General features: G+C 54.8%; 1 long non-coding RNA gene across 2 annotated transcripts; it reads right to left on the minus strand.

Annotated features, from left to right (window-relative positions):
- Positions 1-8,480: 8,480 nt before the first annotated feature.
- LOC149121115 (uncharacterized) lies at positions 8,481-16,208 on the minus strand. Of its 2 annotated transcripts, XR_016223561.1 has the most exons (3): positions 13,341-16,208; positions 10,041-10,237; positions 8,481-9,708 (listed from the first exon to the last, which is right to left on the minus strand). It is a non-coding gene; the product is annotated as an uncharacterized LOC149121115 (long non-coding RNA). The 2 variants fall into 2 exon arrangements; XR_016223560.1 differs by lacking the exon at positions 13,341-16,208 and having other exon boundaries at positions 10,041-11,604.
- Between the last annotated feature and the right edge of the window lie 179 nt (positions 16,209-16,387).

A 16,387-nucleotide genomic window follows, 5' to 3' on the forward strand; every position in this document is an offset into this window, starting at 1 on the left:
CTACATGCACTGGTTCCCCCAAAAGAGGTAGGTTTGGGAGACGGCTGACGTAAATGCAGGGATAGGGCCGGGGGGTGTCGGGGTAGAATTGCAGGCCCCGGTGAGCCCTGGCGGGGTGCTCAGGTCATCCTTCCAGAAACTTCCGCAGCCTCTCTGCTGTCTCCCCCACCCCCACCTCAGCCCACCTGCTCCTGCTGAGAAAGCTGTGGCCCCGCCCCCAGCGCTGCTCGTCCAGAGGTTTGTCTAGCATGAGTTGTTTAGCATTGGCTTCATTAGGAAGCCTTTTAAGATGCATTTTCGGGTCTGTGTTCTGTACAGCCTGTCTCCTTGTGAGAGATTTGGGGCAGTCCCTAAAGGAGACGGCTGCTTTCCTCCCTTCCCAGCCGCCGCAGCCAGCGGGCCTCAGCTCAGGGGCATGGGAGGACGCCATCATCAACCCGAGAGCAAACCTGGGGTCCAAGTGCCTGCACCTGCCCGCGGATGCCCACGGCACCTGACGGCAGGGCCCCTGGCCAGCACCCTGCAGCTGGGCCAGAAGCTAGAGTGCGGGAGAGGCCAGCCCCACGCAGACCTTTGCCACGGGAAGAAAAGCAGCCCTTCCTGGGGCTGTTTTCCCAGTTTTACAGACAAGGACAAGGAGGGCAGGGAAACAGGTTTCCTGCAAGGTTGCACAGGGCCTGGGCACCGGGGCGGGCGAGGAGGGCTTCAGAAGCCACTGCCAGTGCGTGGTCTGCTGTGGGCTTCCGCCTGGCCCAGCCCTGGCTGTGTGGGCATCTGGATGGAAGATCTCTCTCTTTCTCTCTGCCTTTCAAATAAGCAAATAAACTTTTTTACAATTTTTTTTTGACAGGCAGAGTGGACAGTGAGAGAGAGACAGAGAGAAAGGTCTTCCTTTAGCCGTTGGTTCACCCTCCAATGGCCGCCGCGGAGGCGCGCTGCGGCCAGCGCACCGCGCTGATCCGGTGGCAGGAGCCAGGAGCCAGGTGCTAGGTGCTTTTCCTGGTCTCCCATGGGGTGCAGGGCCCAAGCACCTGGGCCATCCTCCACTGCACTCCCTGGCCACAGCAGAGAGCTGGCCTGGAAGAGGGGCAACCGGGACAGAATCCGGCGCCCCGACCAGGACTAGAACCCGGTGTGCCAGCGCCGCTAGGCGGAGGATTAGCCTAGTGAGCCGCGGCGCCGGCCACTTTTTTTACAATTCTAAGAGGAAAGATATTGCTCGGAGGTTGAATGCAGGGCCTGGCCTGGGTCTGGAGTTTTCCAGGTATTGTAGCTCCAGATAAGTCCAAAAAGGCCCAGAGGGCGGTGGGGACAATCTGGGGACAGGGCTGGCGGCGGGATCCCGCCCAAGTGTCCGAGTGCAGAGCTGTGTGGTGACGCCTGCCTCGGGCCCCACAAGCAGGGCTGTGGCTGGCAGAGGAGGGCAGGAAGCAGCCGAGCCTCCCGGGCCAGCACAGCCTCTCAGGTCGCTGCGCCGGGGCTGCAGGAATCTGGCTGCCCTCAGAGGCGATCAGAGGCGAGACAGCTGCAGCGTCGAGCTCTGCTCGCGGCACGGGGGCGTGCACGGCCCTCCTGGCGCTCAGGGCCACCTGCACGGACTCCGAGCTCAGATGCTCCCCAGCCCTGTGCCCAACTCCGGGGAGCGTCCACTCCACTTCTGCTGCCCTACAGAGCTGGGGGGAAGAGTACATCCGCTGGGGAGAGGCTTTGCGCTCCCCAGGCCCGAAGCAGGAACAGGCGGGTCAGGCCAGGGAGGGCTTACTGGGAAACTGCTTCATTTATGCCCGTGGTCCCCGACTCACGAGGCTCCTTCCTAGGCTCTGTGCCTAATTCCTTGTCCCTTATTTTTCTTATGGAATACACCAAAATAGTAGAAGCTTTAAGAGTCACAGAACCTGGATCCACCCCTGGCTCCAACACTCAGCTTTGCAAACACTGGGCCCCTGCATTTGAGGTTAGAATCCCAGAATTCAGTGGGATCTCAGGAGACGATCTGGGGGACTGGCATTATGGTGCAGCCGGTTAAGCCACCACTTGAGACGCTGGCATCCCGTACGAGTGCCAGTTTGAGTCCCAGCTTCTCTACTTCTGATCCAGTTCCCTGCTAATGCACCTGGGAAAGCAGTGGAAGATAATCCAAATAGCTGGACCCCTGCACCCACATGGGAGGCCTGGTTGGAGTTCTGACTCCTGGTTTCAGTCTGCTCCAGCCCCCAGCCATGGCAGTCATTTTTGGAGCGAACTAGAAGTTTAAAGATGCCCCCCTTCCTCGCTGTGACTCTTTCAAATAAATAAATAAACATTTAAAAATATTTATTTATTTATTTGAAAATCAGAGTTACACACAGAGAGAAGGAGAGGCAGAGAGAAAGAGAAAGAGAGAGAGAGAGAGAGAGAGAGCATCCATCCGCTGGTTCACTCCCCAGTTGGCAGCAATGGCCAGAGCTGTGCTGATCCAAAACCAGGAGCCAGGAGCCTCTTCCAGGTCTCCCACGTGGGTGCAGGGCCCAAGCACTTGGGCCATCCTCCACTGCCCTCCTGGGCCACAGCAGAGAGCTGGCCTGGAAGAGCAGCAGTCGGACTAGAACCCGGCGCCCATATGGGATGCCGGCATTGCAGGTGGTGGCTTTACCTGCTATGCCACAACAGCAGCTCCAATAAATAAATCTTAAAAAAAAAACACACACACACACACAAAGAAAGAAAGAAATCTGAATTCAGCTGAACACCTAAGCATCCCTGGGCCTCCTCCTCTCCCAGTTAAATGGCACCAACCAGCACTCGGAAGTTTCGCCACCCCTGTGATCACCCAGGCCTCCTGGTTGTCTCTCAATTTCTCATATTTTTTAAAGAACTGGTGACCCAGAGGAGAGAGGCCACTCAGGTCATAATGGAACCCACACGATGGCTAGCATAAAAAGCTAGGTAGAGCTCCTCTTGGGTCCCCTTAGGTCCACAGTTGCAAAAACACAATCTAGCTTTAAAAGCTTTTACTCCCACATCTCAAACTTGCAAAATTGGCGCATGGCTGCGATGTGATTTCATCCTGGAACTCCAGAAAAAATGGAGGGAAGCCTGCAGGAACAAGATGGAGGCTGGAGAGCCGAGCAGGGAGGAAGCTGAAGACCACATGCCCAGCGATGCCGGAGAGCCCGGAGCTGACTCGAGCGGCCAGGTGAGGGACTGGCAGGTAGCAGTGCCCCGAGGGAGAACTGCGTGGCTGGCTGGAGAGCAGGGCTAAGGGGCTGTTGACGCCACGAGGTCCCACCTCCGTTCAGCGCAGGCAGGCCACCGCCGCCTGTGCACTGCCCACCAGAGCTTTCCTTTGCAGAGCGATTGAGAGTCTAAGCCCCCTCGGCAGAAGAACAGAGAGGAGATTGCCCACAAGTCCTCCTACTGAGTGCTTGCACCCTCGCCCCTGCCTGCTTTACCCCTCTCACGGCCAAGGTCATTGGCAGCCACAGCCGTGCTACCCCACCCCCACGCCTCCAGGGAGGTCAGTGGGTGGATTCTTCTCTGGAGAAATTGAACGGCCCCCAGAAAAGACTCACCACTTCTGCACAGTAGGTTAAACCACCACCAGCGTCCCATACCAGAGTGCTGGTTGGAGTCCCAGCTGCTCTGCTTCCAATCCAGCTCCCTGCTGATGTGCCTGGGAAATCAGCAGAGGATGGCCCAAGTGTTTGGGCCCCTGCACTCATGTGGGAGACCTGGATGAAGCTCCTGGCTCCTGGCTTCGGTCTGCCCAGCCCTGGCTGTTGCGGCCGTTTGGGAAGTGAACCAATGGGTAGAAGACTTCTCTCTGAGTCTCTTCCTCTCTCTCTCTCTCACTCTGCCTTTCAATTAAGTCAAATAAATCTTTTTCAAAAGTATGGAAAATAGGAGAGAGGAAAAACAATGGAAGAATCATCTATGAGGTACAAGCAATAAAAGAGAAAACAGAGGGGAGTCGTTATTAAAGAAAAAAAATACAAGCCGGCGCTGTGGCACAGAGGGTGCTGGCATCCCACATGGGTGCCGGTTTGGGTCCTGGCTGTTTTACTTCCGATCAGCTTTCTGCCATGGCCTGAGAAAACAGTGGAAGATGGCCCAAGTCTTTGGGCCCCTGTGCCCATGTGGGAGACTCCTGGCTCCTGGCTTAGCATCAGCACAGCTCCAGCTGTTGCGGCCACCTGGGGAGGGAACCAGTGGATGGAAGACCTCTCTCTCTGCCTCTGCCTATCTGTAGCTCTGCCTTTCAAATAAATAAATAAATCATTAAAACACACACACATACATGCACACACATACACACATATACACTTACATACACACATACACACATATACACACTCACACACACACACACAACGGTGTCTCAGGACTGAGCCCTGTATTTGCAGAGCTGAGAAGTCCACTGAGCACCCAACAGAGCAGATGGAGAAAGGCGGAGCTTTCGCACAGATGGACATGACCGTGGGCGGGGTCTCTGCATGGAGCAATGCTGAGGACGGCACTGGCTTCTCACCGGCAACGTCTCATTCTAGGAACCAGAAAACTGAGACACACATTCAAAACTGCCTTCCTACCATGCCAAAAACAACAATGGAAAAAACAGAACATTTACTTTAGAAAGCAAGTCTTTGAGGAGCTGGCTCTGTGGTGTAGCGGGTAAAGCCGGCATTCCATAGAGGCACCAGTTCGAGTCCCAGCTGCTCCACTTCTGATCCAGCTCCCTGCTAATGTGCCTTCTTTGGATAATAAAAATAAAACAGGGAAGGGATGAGCAGTGGCCTTCCTCAGTACACACCTTCTGGGTGCCAGTGATGTGCTTGGCCCTGGCTGAACTCGCTGTGTGGGGCGGGGGGAACAGACACCCAAGTGGTGATCATTCTGTGTGATAGTGTCACAGCCAAGTACGTTCAAGGCACCAGAGTGGTTTGGAGTGGGTAGGGACTCCCTCTTGCCTGCAGTATTGAGAGCTTCCCAGAGGAGGCGGCCGAGAGCCAAGTCCTGAGGGTACGTGGGAGGGACAGTGATGGAGAAGGCCTGATAAGGCAGAGGGGCGAGCTCAGTAGACAGAACAGCCTGTGCAAAGGCACTGAGGTGTGCAGCATCTCTGTGTGGCTCTGGGGGAGGTGCCATGATGGGGGAGCGAGCAGGTGTCCACCTCTGCCCCCAGAGCTGCCCTAGCCTCCGTGACGTTACCCTGTCTGGGGAGAGGTAGCGGCGTCCTGTCCTACGTGCTCCGGCAGTGACCTGTGGGGGACGGTTCTGTCATTTGCAGGGCGAAGCTCCCTGTCCCTGGCTACAGAGCTCCAGGATGTGACAGCCACGCTGTCAGCATCACCCCGCTTCCCCCCCCACACCCCCAGCCAGATTCTGGCCTCAGCGCGCTGTCTCCTCGCAGGGGAGAGGAGCCCCTCCCACGGAATGCTCCTCTCTCCCCGGGGGCTGAGGCTGACGCCAGCCCTGACTCAGGCGGGCTTGGGCTCGCTCAGTCTTTGGGCTTGGATTTCTCCACCGTGGTGCTGGTGCCCCAGAGGCCTGTGCAGGGCTCACTGGTTGGTCCACTCCGGTGACCCCAGTGCCTTCCTCCTCTCCAGTGCCCAGCACATGGCAGCCACTTAATCTGTATTTGTTGAATGAGTAATGGGCCAAGAAAAGGAAGAGGAAGCAAGCAAGTTGGAGGCAAGCAGAAAAAGGAGATGTTGGACCTCCAGGGCACCAGGCACACAGAGGTGATGCCGAGACCGGAGCCCCACACACAGTCAGTACAGAGGACAGCGGTACGCGGTGACAGCCAGAGCCCTGGTTAAATGGCACTCACCATAGCAAGTGCCTTCTGTGCATGACCCCTGTGAGTCTCCACGGAGGAAACTGAGGCACAGTGGGGCTCAGCTGCTCGCCTGGGGTCCCACAGCTAATGCAGTCTGACCTCAGAGCCTGCACTTGCAACCTGGCAGTGTGACAGATACTGTAGGGGACGGGATCACAGAATGATGCTGCAAGACACTATCATACCCATTTTATAGATGGAGAAACTGAGCCCCCAGAAAGCCAGGATCACCAGTTTTCTGCTAGGTAGGGTACCAGCTGAGGATCTCCCACAAGACTCTGCCCTTAGCTGTCTCTCCTTACACAGGGCAAAGAGGGAAAGCAAGGAGGGTGGATGACGAATCAAGACTGCTGGAGGGGGGTCCCGGAGCCGGGATCTGTGGCTCTATTCCTCCCAAGGCCTTGGCTGCCTGCCAAGCCCTTCCCCCTCCAGGCAGGGACAGCAAAACACATCCCGAGAGAAACAGCCTTCCTGGCCTGCCAGCCGACTGAAACACAGAAAATGGAGCCACTTAGAGATGGTTGTGGAGGTGGGGAGGGGTGGATTTTTTAAACATCTCCGTGGCTGGCAAGATAATTGGGAACATTATTTCTTCTTCCCGTCAGCGCCTGTCCCAGCAGCAAGCCCTCAGCAGCAGGAACTCGAAGGCTGAGGCTGTCGACCCGGGAGAAGACACTCGAGTTGTCTAAATTCGCCAATTCCTCTGAAATTTGAAACCTACAATTTCTGGAGCCGTGTTCTGTTAATTGGCTGTCCAGATTCCCAAGCTCGTGTTTAAATGTCATCCGCAGGAAACCAAGCGACCCAATGCGGCCTGCAGTGGGGGTTCATGTTCAGGGAGCAGGCAGCGGGTGCAGGTGCAGGGTCCGCTCAGCAGTGGTGCCCTGTGAACGCGCCCCTCGCACCACCTTCTTCTCTCAACCAACTCAAGGAGGTCAGGAATTCTGTCCGAGAACTGAGGCTCACTCTGTAAGATCCTGAGTGTTTTGCAGTATTATCCCCACCAAATTACCCTAAGCAGAAGGCAGCTCTCCCCCCACACAGAGCCCCGAAAGGCACGTTTCTGTTTGGGATGACCCTGTCGTTGGTGATCCACACAGCAGGTCTTTCTTTCTTCTGACTCCCCCTCACCTATCTCTGGTCCCTTCCTGGTCAGTGCCTATTGACCAGGAAGGGACCGCCTGGTCAGTGCATATTGACCAGGGCATTGCGAGGAGGCTTGCTGCAGGCTGTCCACAGAAAGACAGGCTCCTCTGAGGTGCTGGTCTCATCCGGGGTCTTCGGTCAGATGAACAAATAACAACTGAGCAGTCTTTGCACACAGAACACGTGCCTGGAAATGCGCGCATCTGGCAACGGGTGCCTTGAGGGGTTAGAGAGATTGCTCTGCGACTCAGGCAGAGGGACCCAGGGGAGAACCTGGATGTGGAAGGAGCTCAGGGATTTCACCCCCAAAATATTGGCTGCCCCGGGTGCCCCCGGAGCCCTGCAGTGGCAGGGAGACGCTTGTCTCTGATTTTCCCTGATCTGCCTGAAAACTGGGGCTCACAAGAGAACAGAGCAGCCGTGGGGTCCCCCACACGGCGTTTCCTTCACTGCACTCCCACTGCAGGAAGGCCGAGGAACAGAGCCACACCTGTCTGTCTCCCGGCTCCATCCACCTTCCACAGGAACCGCGTATGAACGCCCGGCTCTCCTCTTGGCCTCCGCAGTCCCTCTAAACATCACTGGCCGCGCCTCCAAATCCCCTGCACTCCCCACCTCCCTGTGCCCCAGGAAGAAAGCTCTGGAAGCATCCAAACTTCACCAGCCTGTTGTAACTGCTCTTCTGTGACTTCCCCCGTGCTCACTCATTAACTCCAGCCACCTTCTCTCCTCCCCAGCCTATGGCATCAGCTCGTTCCAGAGAGCCTTCTGAGGGCAAACGGCATCGCCCCCATAATTCCGCTCACTGACTCACCAAATATTTGTTGAACACCAGCCGTGAGCTTGGCCCTGGGAGAGAACCGTCACAAAACCACTTATCTCAAAGGGCTGCCAGCGTGGTGGGGAGGAATATTCATTCTTCAAAACATGCAAATAACAGAAGAGAGGCAAGATCCAGGAGTGAGGGGACCTGTGGCCCTCGGGGAATCACAAGCCCACTCTGCTGAAAGCAGAGCACCCTGGGAAGCCCTGGCCTGCTCATCACCAGCAGGGCGGGGAAGGGGAGGACAGAGGCACTCCTCCGCACCGGAGAGAAAGGAAACCCTGGGACCACCCGGCTCACAGCTCCTTCTACAGAGACTTCTCTCTGCTTCCAGACCCACGGCCAGGCTTCCCAGACTTTAGCCGCCTTCCCACTGCACCCCAGGGCCCGCGCTCAGTCCCCCTTCCCACTCTTTGCCCCCTGCTGTGGTTAGATTTTTGGCTTCTTCTCCCTTCTCAGAGACCACTGGCTACCCTGCGGGGAGGCCCTGGCTCAGCGAGACTGCCCCAGGGAGCCCAGCCCTCCTGCAGGGCTTGGAAAGCTGGATTCCTTAGGTACCCAGAGGGGGACCCACTTGCCTAAGAGGAAGTAAAGAGAGGCAGCTTTTAAAGGCAGGGGGCTGCCCCTGATAGCTCCCAGCCAAGCCCGGTATTTAAGAGGATGCGGATGAGGAAAAACAAAGGCAGATAGGAATGGACAATTTCAGAAATGTTTACTAAAGAGCTAAACACATGTAAGACATTGAGTACAAGGTAAGCGCCCAGGAAACGAAGCTGGTCTCAAATACTACGATCCACGAACCCTGAAAGGCAGAGGCTTATCATGCAATGCAAATGTAACAAGAACAGCCTTGAAAGCTAAATTACTTTCAGAGCAAGACTAACAGCTGTAGCACAGTGGGTTAAGCCACAGCCTGCAGTCAACATCCCATATGGGTACTGGTTCAAGTCCCTGCTGCACCACTTCCCATCCTGCTCCCTGCTAATGTGCCTGGGAAAGCAACAGAGGATGCCCCAAGTGCTTGGGCCCCTGCACCCATGTGGGAGACCCAGAAGAAGCTCCTGGCTTCAGCCTGGCCCAGCCCTGACTGTTGCGGCCATTTGGGGGCATGAACTAGCAACAGAAGATCTCTCTCTCTCCCCTTCTCTAATATTTTTTAAAAATTTTACTTAAGGTATAAAAACTTCATGCATTCCATATTACATATTTAGGAACACAGTGATTCTCCTCACCCTACCCTCCCTCCTGCCCCCATCTCTCTCTGTAATTCTGCCTTAAAAAAATAGTAACAGGACAGAGATAGACCCATTGTTCAATACAGATGATGTGATGTTAATAAAAGACTGAAAAAAAGGCCTCCTGCTAGCATTCTTCCATTTTCTTTATTAAGGAGAGGACCCTGCAGCCTGGAAAGGTGCTAAAACATGGTTGTGGAGTCACTGGAACCCAAGGTAGATGAGGCAGCACTCAAGGGGGGCTCTTCTGGGGGACGGGCACTTGGGACACCCACAAACCCCATCAGACTGCCTGGGTTTAAGTCTGGGCTCTGCTCCCACTTCCAGCCTCCTGCTAATGTGCACCCAGGGAGGCAGCAGGTGATGGTTCTAGTGGAGCAGCTGGGACTAGAACCGGCGCCCAGATGGGATGCTGGTACTGCAGGCCAGGGTGTTAACCTGCTGTGCCACAGCGCCAGCCCCTGTTTCTCTCCTTTCAGTGAATCTGCCTTTCAAATAAATAAGTAAATATTTGTTTAAAAAATGGAATCGTGTCCACTGTAGAGCACACTGTGCTCACTGGGTAAGCACATGCTGCTTACGAGAACCACTTGGCAAGCTACAGGGAGGTCTCTGTCGGCGGGCTCCCGTCTCATTCAGTATCCATCACTGATTCAGGTGATGACCCAGGGGTCCCGGTATGAAATCTGCAGAAAGCAAATTCGGGGAGAATGAATACATTCAGTGACCAAGTCCAAGACTCAAACTAAAGCCCACAGGTTGGCACGAAGGGCCCAAGCCTAGATGAGATAGAGACAAATGCAAGTCCCTCCTTAGCGCCCCAAAGCAGCCGCACGCGTGTAGAAGCAGGAGGCCTGGCCTCACCACAGGCACGTGAAAGGGACTGCAGGCCTCAGAGGACCCCAGGTTCACTCAGTACAAGGCAGGTGCCCAAACACAGCCACACGGAGGAGACGGAGGAAGGAGGGGAGCGCCCCAATCTCCAGAGCCCCAGGAAGAGCTGACGTTGAGTGCTTACCACGTACAGGTACTGTGTTGTCTACAAGAGTGAGCTCACGCTGCTTCTGGTGCAGCTGCACTGGAGGCAAAGACCTGCTTTGTATATAAGGTTAGGCTCAGTGGAAAACGAGGTGTAGGGTCAGTGCATTGAGGGCGGCATCAGAGGAGACCGTGGCTGTTGGTGGAGAAGCTGCACGGTGTTTGCATTCCTGGGACCTGCAGGGGGAAATGAGGAAAAGAATCTGGTTAGATGTCAGTTGAATGGAGCCATCAACTGGGCTAAGATGGACCTGGGCGGGCCCACAGTAGGCTGTCCTAACTCAAGAGCCCTCTCCTCCAGTGAAGGGATCGCAATGAGAAAAGGCTAAAATATCAGCAATCGCGGGTCCGGGTGGTATATGGTCCTCACTGGAGCCACCTTGGGGGCAGTTTGGGAAGGGGCCTGTGCAGTGACAGGGTGAGATCCAGAGGAGGTTCTCTTGAAAACATGCCAAGAGGGGGCTGGCGCCGTGGCGTAGCAGGTAAAGCCGCAGCCTGCAGTGCTAGCATCCCATATGGGCATCGGTTTGAGTCCCGGCTGCTCCACTTCTGATCCAGCTCTCTGCTATGGCCTGGGAAAGCGGTGGAAGATGGCCCAAGTGCTCAGGCTCCTATATCAATGTGGAAGACTGGGAAGAAGCCCCCACTTCGTGGCTTCAGATCAGCCCAGCTCCAGCCATTGTGGCCATTTTGGGAATGAACCAGAGATGGAAGACCTGTCCCTCCCTCTGTCTGTAACTCTGCCTCTCAAATAAATAAAACTTTTTTTAAAAAAAAAAGATTGCATAGGCTGGCGCCGCGGCTCACCTGGCTAATCCTCCGCCTGTGGCACAGGCACCCCGGGTTCTAGTCCCACATGGGGCGCCAGATTCTGTCCTGGTTGCTCCTCTTCCAGTCCAGCTCTCTGCTGTGGCCCAGGAGGGCAGTGGAGGGTGCCCAAGTCCTTAGGCCCTGCACCCGCATGGGAGACCAGGAGGAAGCACCTGGCTCCTGGCTTCAGATCGGTGTAGCTCCGGCCATTGCAGTGAACTGGGGAATGAACCAGCAGATGGAAGACCTCTCCCTCTGTCTCTACCTCTCTCTGTAACTCTTTCAAATAAATAAAATAAATCTTTAAAAAAAAAAAAAAAAAGATTGCAGGGCCAGTGCCGCGGCTCAATAGGCTAATCCTCCGCCTGAGGTGCCAGCACACTGGGTTCTAGTCCCAGTCGAGGCACCGGATTCTGTCCTGGTTGCTCCTCTTCCAGTCCAGCTCTCTGCCGTGGCCCAGGAGTGCAGTGGAGGATGGCCCAAGTGCCTGGGCCCTGCACCCACATGGGAGACCAGGAGGAAGTATCTGTCTCCTGGCTTCGGATTGGCGTAGCGCACCGGCCGCAGCGCTCCCGCTGTAGCGGCCATTGGGGGGGGGGGGGTGTGTGTGTGTGAGCCAACAGAAAGGAAGACCTTTCTCTCTGTCTCTCTCTCTCTCTCTCTCTCACTGTCTAACTCTGCCTGTAAAAAAAAAAAAAAAAAAAAAAAAAAAAAAAAAAAAAAAAAAAAAAAAAGATTGCATAGTGTGGCGGCACTGTGGCACAGCATGTTAAAGCCCTGCCCTGAAGTGCCGGCATCCCATATGGGCGCTGGTTCAAGACCTGGCTGCTCTACATCCTATCCAGCTCTCTGCTATGGCCTGAGAAAGCAGTAGAAGATGGCCCAAGTGCTTGGGCCCCTGCACCCACATGGGAGACCCAGAGGAAGCACCTGGCTCCTGGCTTCGGATAGGCATAGCTCCGGCCATTGCAGCAAACTGGGGAATGAACCAGCAGATGGAAGACCTCTCCCTCTGTCTCTACCTCTCTCTGTAACTCTTTCAAATAAATAAAATAAATCTTTTTTAAAAAGATTGCATAAAAGATATTAAATAAAACATAACCAAGTAATGGGCAAAACTGGATTCTGGTTTGAAACAAAAAAGCCACTACAAAGACAGGAGACACTGGAGGACACTTGAACATGGGCCAGAAAGCAGAGGACCCTGGGAAATCAGTCAGACTCTACCAGGTGTCTATGGGAGAACACACGCCTGGGAGATCATGCTGATGTCCTTACGGGGCGGGGGGGGGGGGGGGGGAGGGCCACGGTGTCTGCAAACAAACCAGCCCAGGACACAAAGGGAGCGCTCCAGAGCAGGTGTGGACAGTTCCTGCAGTGAGGTGAAGGTTCTCGACAGACTGCTTGCAGCTTCTTTGGGTGTTTTGAAATTTTTCAAATAAAAATGTGGGAGAGAAAAAGAGGAGGGAGGAGGAGGGAGGAACTAAGCTGGTAAGCAAAGAACTGTCGGGGTAGCTGAGTCCAGACATTGGCAAGTGTTCGTGTCCCCACTGCCTCACCCCCACTGCCAGGCATCAAAGCCGCGAGGGAGAACAGCTCAGCAGACAGAGGGGCCGGGGCCCCTTCTGAGGGTTTTCTGTATGCTTGGATTGCTCGCCTGGGCCCAGCCTTTGCCCGGTGGAAAGTGAGCGCCTGCACAAGCCTCACGATAACTCCAATGAAGGTCAGAACTCAGTCAGGAAGACATTCTTAACCTTGGGCTCCCAGCTGGCCTGGGGTGGAGCGAGGAGTTGAACCCAGAGTCTTACTTCTAGGATCCCAACTGTCAGCCCCAGCATGGGGACGGTTCTGCAGACTGCAGGCCCGCACCAGCTCCCACAGTTTAGGAGGGATGCTGACAGATTAAAGTGGAGACGGGGAGTCTGAAAATCCCGTCCTGTGAGAAACAAGGGGGATCTATTTCTGTCTGGGATAAAACGCCTCGGGAGAACGCAATGATGATCCTCAAGCTCCGAGCGCTCGCAGGACGAGAGCAAGTGAGAGACTTCAGTATTCCAGGGATTAGTCGCCCCGGACTGCAAAGGGCTGCTTTACGAGTTGCTGAGCTCCCCGGCACAGTCTTTAACAGGGGTGGGCAACGCCTGTAGGTCTGGCCCCACCAAAGCAACCACAGGCGGGTCCTGGAATTGAACAAGCCTGCAGATGGCCGGTTTTTAAGTCACTAACTTTGTGTGGCTATGAATGTTATAAACAACGAAATGGCCCTTGCCAGAAGGAAGGTTCCCCACCCCTGATGCAGAACTGGGCGGGCACCCGCCAGGCTCTCCGCCCTGAGATGCTGCTCTCTCGCTCTTCGAACGCTACAGCACTGCGGAGACCCACTCGCCTGGCACCCTCGGCACTACTGGTTTCCTGAGTATAAATTTCCTGCAGCTTTATTAAGGTCTAATTTACATACTATAAAACTCACCCATTCACTTGATGCTTCTGAAACAGTTGTTCCACCGTCACCGCAATCCAGATTGGGGACCTTCGCGCCTCTGGTGCTTGCTTCCCCAAGCACGGCTCAGCATCGAGGAGACTCGGGCTTCACTCGGCCCGGGGCTCCACCGGCCTCTGGGCCAGCTCTGTGCTCTGGCTCCTCCCCCCACCCCCAGCGGACACCGTCCCGCCTCGGGCTGCCCAGTACTCCCAGGCTCTAGGCCTTTCCCTCCCCCTCCACCATGCTCTGGGGCCTGCGTCTTGGTCTGCAGCAGATTCCAAGGCAGAAGGACAGGCCCAAGCTTATGCTTGGATCACGGCCGTGTGGCTTCCAGTGAGTCACTTCATCTTCTGGAACCTTAGTTTCTCCGTCCTGTAAAGCAAGTACAGTGCCTTGCTGGTTGTGAAGATCAGAGATGATGGATGCAAAAGTGTCTGGCACAACAGTACCACGCTCTAGAAATGGTAACCATGACTACGGCTGTCACCTCTGACACTCAACTCGGGGTTCCTGTCTTGCCTTTCTTTCCTGCTTTCTGGGTCACTCCTGACGTCCAGCCTTGACCACAGACAAAATGGATTCCCTTTACACTTGGGAACGCCACTGCCAATCCCCCAGCCAGGGCTGTTGTGGGTTGGTTGGGACAGAGCAGTAGCACCACCTAGTGGCAATCAGCAGCAGCAAGCTACCTAGTGGCCAAGTAAGAGTAGAGGTCTAATAGTTGGACACCTTGGAAACTGCTCTGTCCAGTCCTCCATTCAGAGCTGTATGGCCCCAGCATCCAGCTCGAGGGCTCCCCGAGCCATGCATGTGACAGTAAAAGATGAGGATGTGAAGCACTTTTTAAAAATGAGAAGAAATGGGGCCGGCGCTGTGCCACAGCAGGTTAATGCCCTGGCCTGAAACGCCAGCATCCCATATGGGCACCGGTTCAAGTCCCGGCTACTCCACTTCTGATCCAGCTCTCTGCTATGGCCTGGGAAACAGCAGAAGATGGCCCAGGCACCTTGGCCCTTGCTCCCATGTGGGAGACCTGGAAGAAGCTTCTGGCTTCAGATCGGCACAGCTCTGGCCGTTCAGATCGGCACAGCTCTGGCCGTTGTAGCCAATTGGAGGGGGAACCAGGGATGGAAGACCTCTTTTTCTCTCTGCCTCTCCTCTCTCTGTGTAACTCTTTCAAATAAATAAATCTTTTTTTTTTTTTTTTTTTTTTTTTTGACAGGCAGAGTTAGACAGTGAGAGAGAGAGAAAGAGACAGAGAGAAAGGTCTTCCTTTCGTTGGTTCACCCCCCAGATGGCTGCTACGGCCGGCAAGCGGCGCCGACCCGAAGCCAGGAGCCAGGTGCTTCCTCCTGGTCTCCCATGCAGGTGCAGGGCCCAAGCACTTGGGCCATCCTCCACTGCCTTCCCAGGCCACAGCAGAGCTGGACTGGAAGAGGAGCAACCGGAACAGAATCCGGCACCCCAACCCAGACTAGAACCCGGGGTGCCGATGCCACCCAATAAATAAATCTTTTAAACAAAATTAGAAGAAAGGTTCTCAGCGTGGTGTTCCTCAGGCCTCACCAGACGCAGACAGAAAGCAGGTGCATGGGCAGTGAACGCCTGGGCTTGAGGGGTACGTGGGAAATGCGGAGTGACTAGAAAGGGGTATGGGGTTTCTTCTGGGGTGAGGAAAATGTCCTAAAATTGATTGTGGCAATGACTGCCCAAACCTGAACAGAAAAGGGGACTCCAAGAAGTTGGAGGGGAACAATTAGATATTTATTTTGATGCAAAAAAATTGGAAATCCATGATTTTTAAAAATATTTTTCATGAAGGTTTTCACAACCCCATTTTTATGTATGGATTTTGAATATTTTTGCACCAAAGTTAAGATTATCTTTCAACTCCATTTTTCATCAGATTTTTGAAATGCCTCCCTACTAACTCCACTGAATTGGAAACTTTTAAATGGGTGTTCTTTATGGTATGTGAATTACATCTCCACAAAGCTGCCACCAAAAAGATGAGAAAAAAATCAATTTAAAAAAAGGCTCATCGCAGTTGAGATTTATGTTTTATTGACAGCATCTACCCAGCGTGATGTTGACCACACAGTGTGGTGTGAACACACCCCGGTCACTCAAGGTATTCCACTTCGATTCACTGGGAGGAAGACCAACACCCTGTGCTGCCCTGAGGACCACGCGTGCAAGCAGCCACGGCCCCGTCCCAGCACTAACTGTAACAGACCAGGTCCCGTGACCTGCAGCGTGTAGAACTCTCACCACGCCCTGCTGTCCAACGCACTCCATGTTCCTGATCTTCACAAGGAGCCACTGCCCACGTGAGCCTGAGAGTTCCCACTTCCAGGTGAGGAAGTCGACGGTCAGAGGCCGGGCACCAATGGAGCCGGCGAGTGCCCAGGCAGAGCTCCAACTCAGAGCCAGCTTTTGACTCCAGTCCCAGGCTCTTTCCATCTGGATGGGGCGGCCACGCCTGCCTCTACACACGGCACCGAAGGGACTGCTGGTAGCACTCTGGCCTCTCTCAAGGTGATCGAGTCCATGGTAGCCGAACTCTGGCTGGTCTTTTCCCTGGGACCCGCCTCACCTGGTCATCCGCAGCCTCAGGACGGATGCTGTGGTCTGGCCCACAGCCGTTCCGCACCTGCTGAAGCCGCCAGCAGCTCCCTCACCTGTGCAGAAGACGCAAACCCATGGAACAGAAAGCAGGTCGGTGACGAGCACTGGGATGGGAGTGGTGACAGTGGACACAGCTTTCTCCTCATAGCGATGAAAACTGCCTACAATCAGTGCCGATGCAGCACTGAAAATCGTGAATCACATCCCGCACACCACCCCCCAAAAAAAAAAAAAAAAAAAAAAAACAAAGGAAAACAGGGTGGGGTGGGGTATGCAGTGTCCCAGTTGCCCTCACCGGCACTCAGCATGGTGGAGATTAACTGGCTCTCACCCAATCCCACTTCTACAATCAGTGCAGAGGGGTCTGTGGCCAGCACTGCTGTTCATACTTGACAGCAGCGTATCCC

This window comes from Oryctolagus cuniculus, chromosome 17 (genome assembly GCF_051225735.1).
Source record: "Oryctolagus cuniculus isolate XC-2025 breed Fujian yellow rabbit chromosome 17, ASM5122573v1, whole genome shotgun sequence".
Lineage (NCBI taxonomy): Eukaryota > Metazoa > Chordata > Mammalia > Lagomorpha > Leporidae > Oryctolagus > Oryctolagus cuniculus.